Raw genomic sequence first — 13,216 nt, forward strand, 5'->3', positions numbered from 1 at the left:
ATTAACTTGATTTTTGTTTTGCTTTAGATTGCAAGTAACTTCATCAGCATGTAAGAGGGACAACTGTTCCATCTCTCCCTATGTATTTTATTATACAAAGCTGACCCCCTTCCCATGAACTTAGCTCTTGACTATAGCTAGATGCAAAAGAATACAGAAAGGATTGGCACACAGAGAAAGGATTAGCAGGTTACACATACACATCTCCATGGTCTGTGGGTATATGCAAAGAGAGACATGTTAAATTGCCTGTTCTTTTTATATAAAAAAGAAAACTTATTTACCCTATGGGTAAAATGTGTGTTGACCTACTGCATTACAGTATAAGCATGAACAAGGTTACTTTTTCCCCCTTTCTGCTAAATAATAAGGCAACTCATGCTGAGGGTGCACTTAAACTATATCTATAACTCTTGGAAATTCATAGATTGTAAGGCCAAATGGGACCGTTATGATCATCTTGCCTGACCTCCTCTACAGCACGAGCCATAGGGTTTCGACAACATAACAGTATTTGTAATTTCATATGCATTAGAGTGCTATTTATAGGATATATATTGTATCGAAATGGCAGAATATTCATCGCTCTGAAATTCTGCTAGGTAATTTTACTACTGTAGTGGCATCTACAAGACTCTCGGTACGTACTAATAAAAAAAAAATCAGAATTTCAAGCAATTTGCTAAAAATGTGCCTACATCTAATAAGCAGATTGCCTGGGACAAATGCTGCAAAACCATATATTTAATGTAAAAATACAGTTAATACAAAATAATCCAAGTAATTCATTAATTACCAGGTACTGTGGAATCCAAAGTCTAATTAAGAAAAGAAAAATTATGACTGACTCTTCCATTGCACTAACAGAAGTATTTTAGCAAGAACAGAGAAAACTAAAACAAAATTTGTGTACCTTTCACAAGGCTCACTCTTGTCCTGTGCTAAAGCTCTTTTTCTTTGGACTGATATCAAGAACTATGGTGCTTGATTTTCATTTTTATGGAACCACTGCTATAAATGACTGCTACAACTGGAAACTGTTTTTAAAGGGTAACTAGGACAGAAACAGATGTCTGCACTGTTACACATGTAAAGCAAACTGAACTTCATCCCCCGCCTTGCTTGTTAAAACCACCACTCTTTATATGAAGTATATTTAAAATTAATATTTCCCTTTTTAAAAAAAAATATAATTAGTCCTCAAGTTACATTTCCTACCTCTCTGAATACCAGAAAACGTTCTCTGCCTTTTCTATGGGAGTCACTGGTGAAACGTACGACATTGAACAGTCCTAAATGTCCCAATCAAACCAAACCAGTTTCACTGCTCAAATCTTGGGAACAGATAACATGCCTGATTTTTAAAGATAAGAATTCAGATATCACCCATGTTTGTATTTGCTGCTGGAAAGGGAGCAATAAAAGGGCAATTAACATTTCTACTGATCATAGGTTAAAATGATTTAACCCACCTTTTAGCAAAGTAATAGTTCCTTGAAGTAATTACATCATTTTGTTAAACGCTAAGAATGATGACATAAAACGACATGGATATCATTGGTCTAAGATGTTTATCTGTGCATATTAAAAACTTTTAAACATGATTGTGTAGAAAAGACTAAGCCGTTCAGATCAGCTCCTTCTTCTGCCAGTCTTCTCTAAAATTATACCAATTTAAAGACATACATGAACAACTGTCCCTTAAAAAAAGCAGATAGATGAGTAAATATATCACGTAACAGAAGCTTTCAGGAATTAGTTATCAGTAAAATAATGTGCTTTTGTAAAATCTTAAATGCTTTGTTCAGAGGCTGTCCCTGCTATGCAGAAGCTTTGACGAACTTGTGACAAGCGCAGGAGGAGGGCTGTGTCTCGAGGTTTGCATTTTGATCCATTCGCTAGTAAGTTCTCTGAGAGCATAGGTAATGATAACATTTAGCTAAAAAAGGCTAGTTTAAAAGCAATTTTTAAAGGTATTTCAATGGAGGGAAAGAAAGCAGGGATGAAGAGACCAATTAACCAATTTTTCTTGGCCTTTCCCTCACACACAGACACATTCTGTACAAACCACTGTTTTGATGTATTATTTTAATTAATCCCAGTCTTTTGATTTCTGCAAAAAGAAGGTTAGCAAATGTAACAATGCTCGAGAGTTTCTTTATCGTAAAAGACACATAATTTCAAGCATTTAATAAGGTAGATTTATTCTGGGTAGTTTAGTTTGCACATTCACTCAAACAGCCCTCCCCAAAGACAACATTAAAAATGTGATTAGTTAGCTGCCATCAATAACACAAAATAGGAAAACACTCTCTGAAGGGACAGCTTTGTGGAGGGCACTGCACAGTGTGTAGTAAAAATATATGGCCTAATAAGTTTACATTTGCAGGCTCATTTGTTAAAACTCTTGAATTTCTAATTTGTGTCGGAAAGATAAATGCATGGGGCCTCAGTAAAGTGTGAGATTAATACTGATGGATGGGGATTCAGATTTTTGCTAGCCTCTTACTTCTGTACAGCCCAGTAGGCAGTTTATGGGGAAAACCAAATGTAAATAAAAAAAGAGGACATTATTTACCTTGGTCAAGGCCAATTACCAGTTATATTGTTCTTTTCAACTTTATTGTTTGGATATAAATTATCCTTATCTAATTATTGTTTAATGCATTTTGGTAATCAAGCCCTCACGAAGTGTAATTAGATGCTAAAAAGGACAGGCACCCGATGGTTACTTTGAAGCACTGCAAAGAGTCAAATGGCAGAAACGGAGGCCGCTGGGACCTTTGGGGCTGTAAGGTGGAAGAATAATAATAAAACATATTATAAAATAATATCTGCCTTATACCTGAATCAAAATACTCACATAAAATGAAAATGAGCTGAGGTTAATAAGAATAATAAAATAAGTGGGATCTGTATATGCCATACACAGTTGATTTCAACAGCTTTCCTTCCACACACAGTGCCAGGGCAACGCTACCGTTGTGCTCTAAAGTGACAGACAACAGGGGTGACACCAGCATTTCTTACCTGTCCCCCAGAACGTACCTCTGAACTTGGATGAACTTTACCAGTGTAAATAAAGAGGTCCTTATGTTCTAACACAGTAAGTTGTCAGATATCGTTTCAAACTAAAATACAAATGTGGATGTGGCAGAAAGGCAGGCATTTGTAAAGGAATATAAAAAAGGGACATTTCAACATGAGTGAACAAAACGAAGTTTGCTGCTGGTACGCTTCTGTATGTATAGTACCTTTAGATCAAAGGAAATCCAGAAGCCTTCAGTATTTGTAAAACAGCATACCTCAAAATGTCAGTACAGGTTCACAGGGGTTGCCAAATGTGGCAGCCCCACCAAGAAAAGGCTGCCCACAACTCCAGGCACCCAGGTTCAACCAGTGGCGAGGCTAGGGGTGTATTCCCAGTAGGCATGTGAACAAACGCATGTGTACAATACATGTATATAGATAAATGTACCTGTCCGGCCACACAGATCAACACAGGTTGTGAACACAAACAGCACTCACGGCTTCATCCCGTTCTCCTCTGTCTGATTGGGATGGAGGCCTGTTTATGGGAAAAATACAGATATATGTGCAATGTAGAGCTCTCCAGTAGCTGGGCTTAGACATGTAACCTGTCTAGCAAATTGCCCCCGGATCCTCTTGTCTCCAGGTGCCTCATGTACATTGACACATGAGTCTCTTGGCCAACCCCAAAGCCCCCAGATTTCTCCAGAAGTTAGACAGGTCTCTCCTGGTGCTTCTAGTAGCCAGCTTTTCCCATGGTCTTACCCTCAGACACCCTCCAGCTCCTGGGCCACTTTGCTTACTCACCAGATAGTTCTTCTGCTGCACGTCCTACAGTAAATCCTGTGCAATCCCCAAACATGCCTTGCATCCCATAACATGCCCCGTGCCCCTAGGCAGTCAGTGACTCCCCTCAAACCAAAAGAGAGCTGCTCCCCTTGACTCATGATGATGGTTTTCACTCCTGAAGCTGGCATCTCTCCTGTGATGGAACTGGAAGTCACTAGACAGGGTTATAGTTGGGTTACCCCACTTACCGTTGCTCATCTGTGCACCTTTGCGTCTGGGGAGGTGAGATTTTTATCACAACCTAACACAAATTTGTACCTTGATGAGCAATATGCTGAATGAATTTGGACAGACATCTTTAAAGAAGCAGGCAAAGATAGAGCGAGTATTTGTAGGGAAAATTGGTGTCCTGAAAAAAATGGAGACATTATCAAAATTGTCTGTTTAAGCAGCTGCAACTTAAAATGTGGTTGCGCTCAGAAAAGTTACTTATATTTGGTTTTCCTTCACAGATGTGTAGTGGAATAGATGTTTTCATATACTTCTTATACTTCATATATACTCTATGTATATATATACACACACACATATACAAGTATACTGAAGTATACTTCATATACTTCTTCCAATACTTGTGGCATTTCACTATTTTTTAATCTGTGTTGCAAAATAAATATAATTACAAAACTTGGAGGCAGGTGCTCTTCAGCTTCAGCATCATCCATTGCAATTTACATTGAATTATTATTGTAGGTACTTCAGCCTATAGCCTTATTCCACAGATACATGGTTCAGGGTATCTGTGCTCTGTGAACCACAAGAATCAAATCCCAGGTCTACCTTGCTTTCTTGCATTAAGGGAGGGAGTTAGTTTTCTTCATAGCAGTCCATGTAGTGCTGCTTTTTAGATTTGTGACCAAAAGAGTGTTGGAAACTCACCAATGTTTTAGCTGTTGCTGAACAGTGCTTGTACAGCTTCAAGGCTTTCTCTGTTTCTCACTATCTGCCCCCATCCCCACCAGCGAGCAGGCTGGGGGTGAGCAAGAGGTTGGGAGGGGACACAGACAGAACAGCTGACCTCAACTGACCAAAGAGGTATGTGATACACTGTGTGATGTGCTTAGCATTAAAACTGGGGGAGTAGTCTTTCCGAGGTTGCTCAGAGATTGGCTGGGCATCAGTCTGCTGGTGGAAGGTGATGTATGAATTAGTTACACTACTTGTTTTGATTTGGGTTTTTCTTTCACTTATTAAACTGTCTTGATCTCAACTCATGGGCTTTCTCTAGGTTTGGCTCTCCCAGTTCTCTCCCCCATCCCACTGCAGAGTGAGTGAGTGAGCAGCTGGTGGATGCTCAGTTGCACCATAACAGTTATGGCAATATATTGCCAAAACAACAACAAAACTGAAAAATATATCCTATACAGACAGATGTAAGTGGTTCTTAGTTTAGCTAAAAAAAAAAAAAAAAAAAAAAAAAAGAAGGTGGAATAGCGACTTGACACAGTCTATATAAAGAGAAAGCTCTTCAACCCTGTGGGTAAATTTAGAACAGTGAATCACTGTCTAAACTATCATTGTCTATTACATGCTTAAATTAGGATTTGATGTCTTCTTAAGAGTAATCCCCAGCCAATTCTCTGTTTAGTGAACTTTCATACATGTGCTCCACCCTTGCGCAGAAGCATTTTCAGCTCCTGAGCTTGGAGTTTTGGAATAACCTGCCTCTCTGCCTGTTTTGCACTGAGGACCTTGAAGGGCAGGATGCATCTTCTTCATGCAACCCTTCTCTAAAAGCTGTGCTGTAATTCAACTGTACATGATGCAGAAACTACTGACTGAAGTTCTACAGCCAGTATTACTGTAGAGGTCAGAACAGATGTGCTCATGCTGCTCTTTACTACCTTTGCAAACTGAATCTGTTAAAATGAATGCTTGTGTCTCGTATACTCCCATTGTAACTGGAGAGAACTGACAGCTGTTGTTACTACACAACTTTAGCTCTGGTTTCTGTATAACTCTTGTATTGGTATGAGTGCATTTTCACTGTATGTGCATGTGAAAAGGTCACAGAACAATCATGGCTCTAATGGCAGAACAGCCCTTTTGTTGTGAATCAAGCTAACGCCTTATTTTTAACTGCATGCAGCTCTACGTTCTGGCTAGATAAAGGATCCATTTGTATTACAGAAGCTCACGGCTTGAAATTTGAATTTTATCACTGGAAGCAATTACAGTATCAGTGCAGTCTCTGCACGTAATCCCTCATTTAGTAATTTAATTAAAAACAAGTAGTACCATGAGCACCAGAACTAATGAAGCTTAGTTTCCAATGGAACTGTGTCACATGGTTGATTGACTTTAAACTGAGCTACAAGGAAGCTTCAGTGTGAGTCCCTCCTCTGTTTCCATCATTTCAGAAAATATCTAACTTCTACTTCAAAACCATTCCACTTTTTGTATCTTCACTGCTCCTGACATGATTCAGAGTTGCAAGAAGGAAGCAGTTTGTTTCTGGCAAAAAAGAGGCTTCTCAGAAAAACTGGGTGCCCAAAAACCCGACCACCACTGCTTCAGCATGACTGTTTGCTTGTGATGGAGAACTTTAAATTTAGAGAGGAAACTGTTGATGCTTTTTTGTTTGATTTAAATCTAGTGCTAATTAATCTTTTATTCTAGACACTTGAGTTAATGGTTACTGATTACAGAATTTTATTTGGAGATGCCTCCAAGAATATTTTACTTTACCGTCTCTTGAGACAGTTGCTTCTGGTAAACTTTTTTATCGATCATAGCACATTGGAAACAAAACTACACATCCACCAAGTCTGTTGTTTTGTAACGTAATTACGACTCTTGAGAAAATAATTGAAATAATGTTCACATTGATGCCCATGTTCAGAAAGGCATGCATTTGAGTCCATATATATTCAACAAAGGATGTAGTACATCTGTAACATTATACATGGATTTTAGCCTCTATGGATTTCACCAAGATTTAAACAGATTGAATGCTTAAATATAAGCTTTCTATCTAGCGCTAACAGTATAACAAATGCTGCATTTTCAATCTATTAACCACATTTAATAACAAGTTTTAGTGATGGTAAATGCATGTTTTCAGATCTGGCAAGGCAGAAATCTGTATCCCTCATTCTGTATACATCATTCTAGTCTTGCTTGCATGGGTTTTAGCAATTGTTTATTAAAATTAATTCTCTACCTGTTCTCTGTGTGACCGATCAAAAATGTAGTTCTTTAGATTAGTTTGAAAGAAAAAAAATTGTATTTTGTATTACATAATTTTAAAATTCCCTAAACCATCTATAACAGCAAGCTGTTTAAATGGGATACCAGAGGTAAAAGGGATCTGGTTTTCCATGAAATAAAATAGTTGTCATTGCTATGAATTATTTCTACGTCACTTTGTTCAATGAAACCACAGTGCACCAAGACATTCAACCGCGGAAAAAAATTTGCACCTTATCCTTACAATTTAGATGAAGTCATATATATAACATTTACCACACAGCCGGCTATGTCAAGTGTGAGTTTATAATTAATTCTGTTGCCTAAGTCAACAGAAAACCATTTAAACAATCAAATTACTCACAACTAAAACCATTCTCTTCCTTGTTTTCTTCTCATTTTGTCAGCCACTATTTGCAGTGACAGAGTGAAATGTTTTTAGGACCTTTTCCAGATGTCATCCATACCGAAAGTTTCAGCTCTGATAGGACTTTTAAGTACTCTACTCTTGACTTTTATACTCCAGTGTAATTTTAGTTCTTTTTTCTTCCATGCACTGTTCAGCACTTACTTGGGGTCAAGAGTCTCAGCTGTTTAATACTGTACAGCATGAGTTTCTGCGATAAAACCAGTAACAACCAGTCTTTCAAGAAATTGCAAAGTCAGTGGAAGCTCCCATGTGATGCCATTGCAATATGCAAGATGTAATAGTTTCTACAAAGCCCATAAGCTAGGTTGTGTATTCCCCAAGTTCGTATGGTTCCAAGCTATCTCTGTACGCAGACTTGGTATGTATGCCCTATTTATAAAGACCTCTGGCTGCAGAAACCTGTTTGTGAGGCCTGAATATGGCTTGAGGAGACTTGCCTTAGGCTCCTTCTTGAAAAGTCTATCACTATACATTAACTTCAGACTTGCATCAGAAATGTGTGATGAAGGGCTGTAGGTTCCTGACTTTCAGCAACTAAAGGGACAGGAGAGGGCAGGTACAATGACCCTGGCTTTCCTGCATGCCTGAACGGCACGTTAGCTAGAAGATGGTATCCTTCTCGAAAGTTAAACCAACTAAGAGGCAGAACTGAGGCTGGCTGGTTACATTGTTCTTCATGAATTTTATGCAGAACAGGTATAAGTTCTGTACTGAATCCACGTGCAATTGCTTTCAACTCTTCTCCAAGCGGATGACATTCCTTGTATGTTCATCCATATTTGCTGCTCAGAGGGATCACTGTGTTTGACATTTCAAAGACTAAAAATGAACTAAAAAGTAAACATGCTGCAATAATTTTGAAGGCTGATCAGCCTTTTAATGTGGTGTCAGTTGACTGTTATTTTGTAAATTAGGCAGCGATTTGATTCTTTATCAATTTTTAGTGGTGTTTAACATCACCTAACTCATGAAGAAGGCAGCATCGGTAGCCTGAAATGTAATAAAGCTTTTATCTACTTGAGAAACAATGACAAGTCTTTTAAAAAATTTGGGATGACTTAAGTACTTTCTCATGAAAGAGATTCTGATGGCATTAGCTAACACAGATACCGTGCCAGCGTGCCTTGTGTGCTTCCAGGCACAGCTCTGACAAGTCCCCTCTATCTGCTGGCAGCAGTTGTCGTAAGGGGCATCTGTTCGATCAGTAAATCTTGTGAAAAAGTGGGAATTCAAACCAAAAATGTGATGCTGATACAGAGTTCCTCTGGATCTGGGACTTACTTCCTTTTCCTCATGTCTCTATTAATGGAAAGAGCACTGCCAACACACTGAACAGAGAACTAGTTTTGGTGGTTTCAGTAAAGGGGAACTCCTTAAGTCCCAGTTTTGAGGACCGAATACAGTTTTATGAGTGTGACTCAGCCATTAGTACCAGTAGTCAGAAGTAAAGCAGTTGGGTTTTTTCTTTTGAGGCTTTACACAACGTAATAGAATTTTAAAATTATTTTGGGGGTTTTGGAGGGGTTCCAGATCCCAATACAAAAACATGTAAGCCATCATGCAGTAGATGTATTTACAGAAAAGAACATTGCCTAGAGAGGGAGTCCAGATGTCATTAATAAAAGTGAGAAAACTTTGTAAAGACTTCTACAGAGGACCTTCACTCCCAGGGATATTGAATGCTTCCTTCAAAGCTACCCTGACAATTTTGTTGATCACTTTTAAGAAATTTTGTCAGTGGCAGAACCAACTTCACCCAGAGCTTTCAACAAAATACATTAGTAGTAAAATTGCTGTCAACATATTTTTCTTTCCAATCTTGCCTTCTTGGACTTAAAGAGTGTGTTTTGGATTAATTTAATTTACCATTAAATTTATCATTTCAATTACTTGACCAGAGAAGAACTGTTTTGTGGGAGGCAGCCATGTCCGTGGTGGAGCGGAAACTATCTGGGTTGCTTAAATTGATTATAATTTAAAACAGAAAAGGTGGTTTTGAGGTCTGTGGAATGGACAAGCAGGTACAATATGGATTTGATTAGAAATACAGTGCACAATCTATTCTGCATATAAGTTATAGGTGATTATATGGTTGATTATTCTACGGTAAAATGGTCAATGCCAGCTGTCACCAAATTAATTAACTGTTCTAAAAGATCAAGTTGATAATCCTCCTTATTTTTACAATATTATCCTGGAAATGGGAAGTTTAAACCCTTTATGCTTGTGCTGTCAAAATGGTTTTGTGGCCTCTCCTTCAGCCTTTGAGTTTTACTTTAAGACAGAAAAGTTGTATATGAGCTCTTACCATACTGAGTAGGAGTCATCTGGACGAAGCAACTGAACCAGAACAGGTTTTCTGAACCAAAAACTTCCATGTAATTGATGGAGACCTATAGATGCATTTAGGACACGATACAAAAAAGGCAGGTTCAGGCCTCTCTTACACCTGTAGGAACCCAGAGCAATTCTACTGAGATCCATCAGGGATGAGGAGGCAACTGAATGCAGGTCAGTAACTCCAGGACTCGTGGTCTGGATTGACAGTGAATCTGATGCTAGTCCAGCATGTGTAACAACATGGCTACTTTGAGTATGCAATGCTGGGGCGATGGTTTGCTCATTGTGTACAATTCTTAAAAGTGCTAGAAAATAATTTCAAATGTACTTTCTCTTTAAAACAGTGGAATAATTACCTGTGGGTAGTGAATACTGGGAAGTATATGAGTAGCAAATAATTTACTACTAGCATTATCTAATAATTATCTCTAGATGAAATTGCAAGACTGCAGTGTTTTTAGAGCCCATTTGTGACCCATAAAATATTGGTTAAAACCTCACATTCCACCACTTGGTTTTGCAGTTATTACTGGAAATGGTGGGAAAGTATGAAGCAATCACCAGGAGAAGAGTTCTTTTAACTACTGTCATTTCTAAAAACTAATCAAAGAGATAGAAGAACCTGCCCAAAAACTTGATACCTAATTCATTTTATTCACCAGCAAGACAACATAAAATGTAACTTGTAGTAGTAGCAATCTCTCTTTCCAAATCAATCTTCTGCCAAAGTGATAATATCACTTTTCTATCATAATATAAGAGACAAGAAGGTGGGTCTAAGGTCACATTTAGAAAGGAAATTAAGAGACCAAAGTAAGGACCAAAACAGGATGAAACTGCCTTCTAGAAGCATATCAGGGTAACTTCTGGGGAAAAAAGGAGCCAAGTTCCAGCCGTGTCATAAAATAAGTTTCGCTCATAATAACTACACAAGAGATGACAGTAGTTTCTTCTATTGATTACAGCAGCAAGAAGAAAGCTCTCCCACATGAAAGATGGGGCAACCCCACCACCCACCAAAGGAACAGTTTTAGTGTGGAGCTTCTCAAATTCATGGCAGACACTATGTGTGCTACCCAGTCACCCTTGGTAATATTGAACTGGATTGGAAGATCAGGAAAACCCTATTAGTACTAAACTGTTTATAATTAAAATAAAACCTACAGTCAGGGAATATTACATTTTTTGAGACTAAACCGAGATGCATCATTTTATCTCTTGCTCAGGACAATACAAGAAAGGGGAAATCTTACATCAGTTGCAGTGCCTCCTACAAGGGATATTTGATCTCTTGGAAAACTCATACAGGGGTAAAATCCAGAGAGTGTATCTTGGGAGTCAAGACACAAACAAGAAAAATTTAGGAGCTCAATTCTTCTGCCCCATTTCTGAGGTGAATTTTTACTGGATTCAGTAAGATACAGACAAGCTACATGTCAGGTCCAAAATCAACTTTAAATACAAGATGATCTGCAGACAAACCATGGAGACGTATGTCTGGAACAATGAAGAGAACGTGTAAATATACAGGTAAAAGTCTTTAACCCAAAAGGCATGTTGACCTCAACCAGTAATAGCCTTATAACCTCTGATGACTGGAAATAAAAAAAATATCACCAAACATTTGTGTAAAAATGAAACCAAATGCAGTCAAAACCAAACTCTCCCTCCCCAACACACCTAATAGAGTGAAAATAAACGAGCTGATTTATGACAGATGTCTACTCCTTCATGGAAGCCAAGGGCAGCTTCTCTTGCCATACTGCATTCCTATCACTAAGTGGCAGTATGTTAAAGTACATAGACAGCACCTATAGTAACAACTTGGGAAGCCCGTTCATGTTTCCCATAACCTGAAATGGCTGCATGCCAACGTCATTTCTTTCCCCAACTGCACAGAAAACTACTGACCTATTGATTCGAGACAAAGTTTCTCATGTCTCCACCTTTTGAGATCAAAAGTAATGAGAAGAAACTGGCTAAGTAGCATAGCAACTTTACAAATGGATCCATGCTTCTTTCTTTTCCCTCTAAGACCTTCCCTATAACTCAGTATAAATTTTAGTACAAAGACCCGTGTTTTTGATTAGTACCCTGATTCAATGTTCCTGCAACAGCTTGACCTCTCACAAGAAATTCTGGAAGAGGAGTTAACAGAAAGCATTGAGAGAGTAGAAGCATTGAAATTACTTCTTGGAAGTAATGATGACATGTATTGAACTTACTGGGAGTGTATTTTCTGATGGGATCCCAAATTAATCAGGTAGAATGAGCCAGGTAGACTCAGCAGGGCTTAATTTGTGTAGCAGTTGCTTCAGTGGAAGAGCCTTGTGCTAACCTGTGTTAGAAACCATGTCCTCTAGGCTCTCATGAAAACATATATCTTTGGCACAAACCCACCATTTTTATGATGAAGCGTATAGGAGTAGGTACAAGCAGATTGGCACACTAGGAATTTTGATATTTCACACCCACCTCCTCCCCCCCCCCCCCCCCCCCCCCCCTGAAATGCATGTGACTAGATCACTTAATGAAGGGGCCCAGTTATAACTGAAATATCCTTGGAGTTCTGCACAGTTTCTCATCTGATCCTATCTCTACCTCTTTTCTTGAAACCTCTCTGGTTTGAGCCATAGCTCAGAGGAAGGCGGCCCTTTTGTTATATAGCTCGGTATAACAAGCAAGCTTGGCAGAGTAACACCCGTCTGCAGCACTAGATAGCAGAAACAGTGGATACAGTGTCTTCAAGGAGGAATTTTGCCCCACAGTGATGAAGAGGGAAGCAGGAAGGAAAAGAAAAGAGGTGGCATCCCACAGTTGTGTCTGAGACATCGATGAAGCATGAACAGGGATCTCAGGCACGTCACCTGCAGCATCACGTATGCTTTATAAAGACCTCTGTTGAGGCAGACCTGCCCAAAACATTCACATTCAATAAACGCTATCTCTAGTGTCATCAGTTACTCCATTACTCTTAAAGACATAAAAGGAGTGATATTACCTGATTAAACTACATAGAAAGAAAGTGAGATGAGGCCAGGGATCCCTTGTCTCTGAACTGTTGTGATAACAAGTGCAACGAAAACACAACATCACTGTCCATTCACCATGGTCCTCAACTGCTGGTCCTATAAAGAATATTTGTGGTGCCTCATGTTTTAAAAATTACTTGCCAGCGGTAATTTGCTACCGGTTTTTATATTTTCCTATCCATAGCTTCAGTAGGATAGGAAAAACTCCCAATTAAGCTTTCTGAATAAAATATAAACATTTAAAAGCAACACTACTCAAGCACTGCTGAAACCTGAAACAGTACACACAAGAGAAAACTGCTGCTCTCTGTTTGCAAGCTAAAGTGCCAGTTGGCTGAACATGTTT

The sequence above is a fragment of the Falco peregrinus genome, chromosome 4 (assembly GCF_023634155.1).
Source record: "Falco peregrinus isolate bFalPer1 chromosome 4, bFalPer1.pri, whole genome shotgun sequence".
Classification (NCBI taxonomy): Eukaryota; Metazoa; Chordata; class Aves; order Falconiformes; family Falconidae; genus Falco; species Falco peregrinus.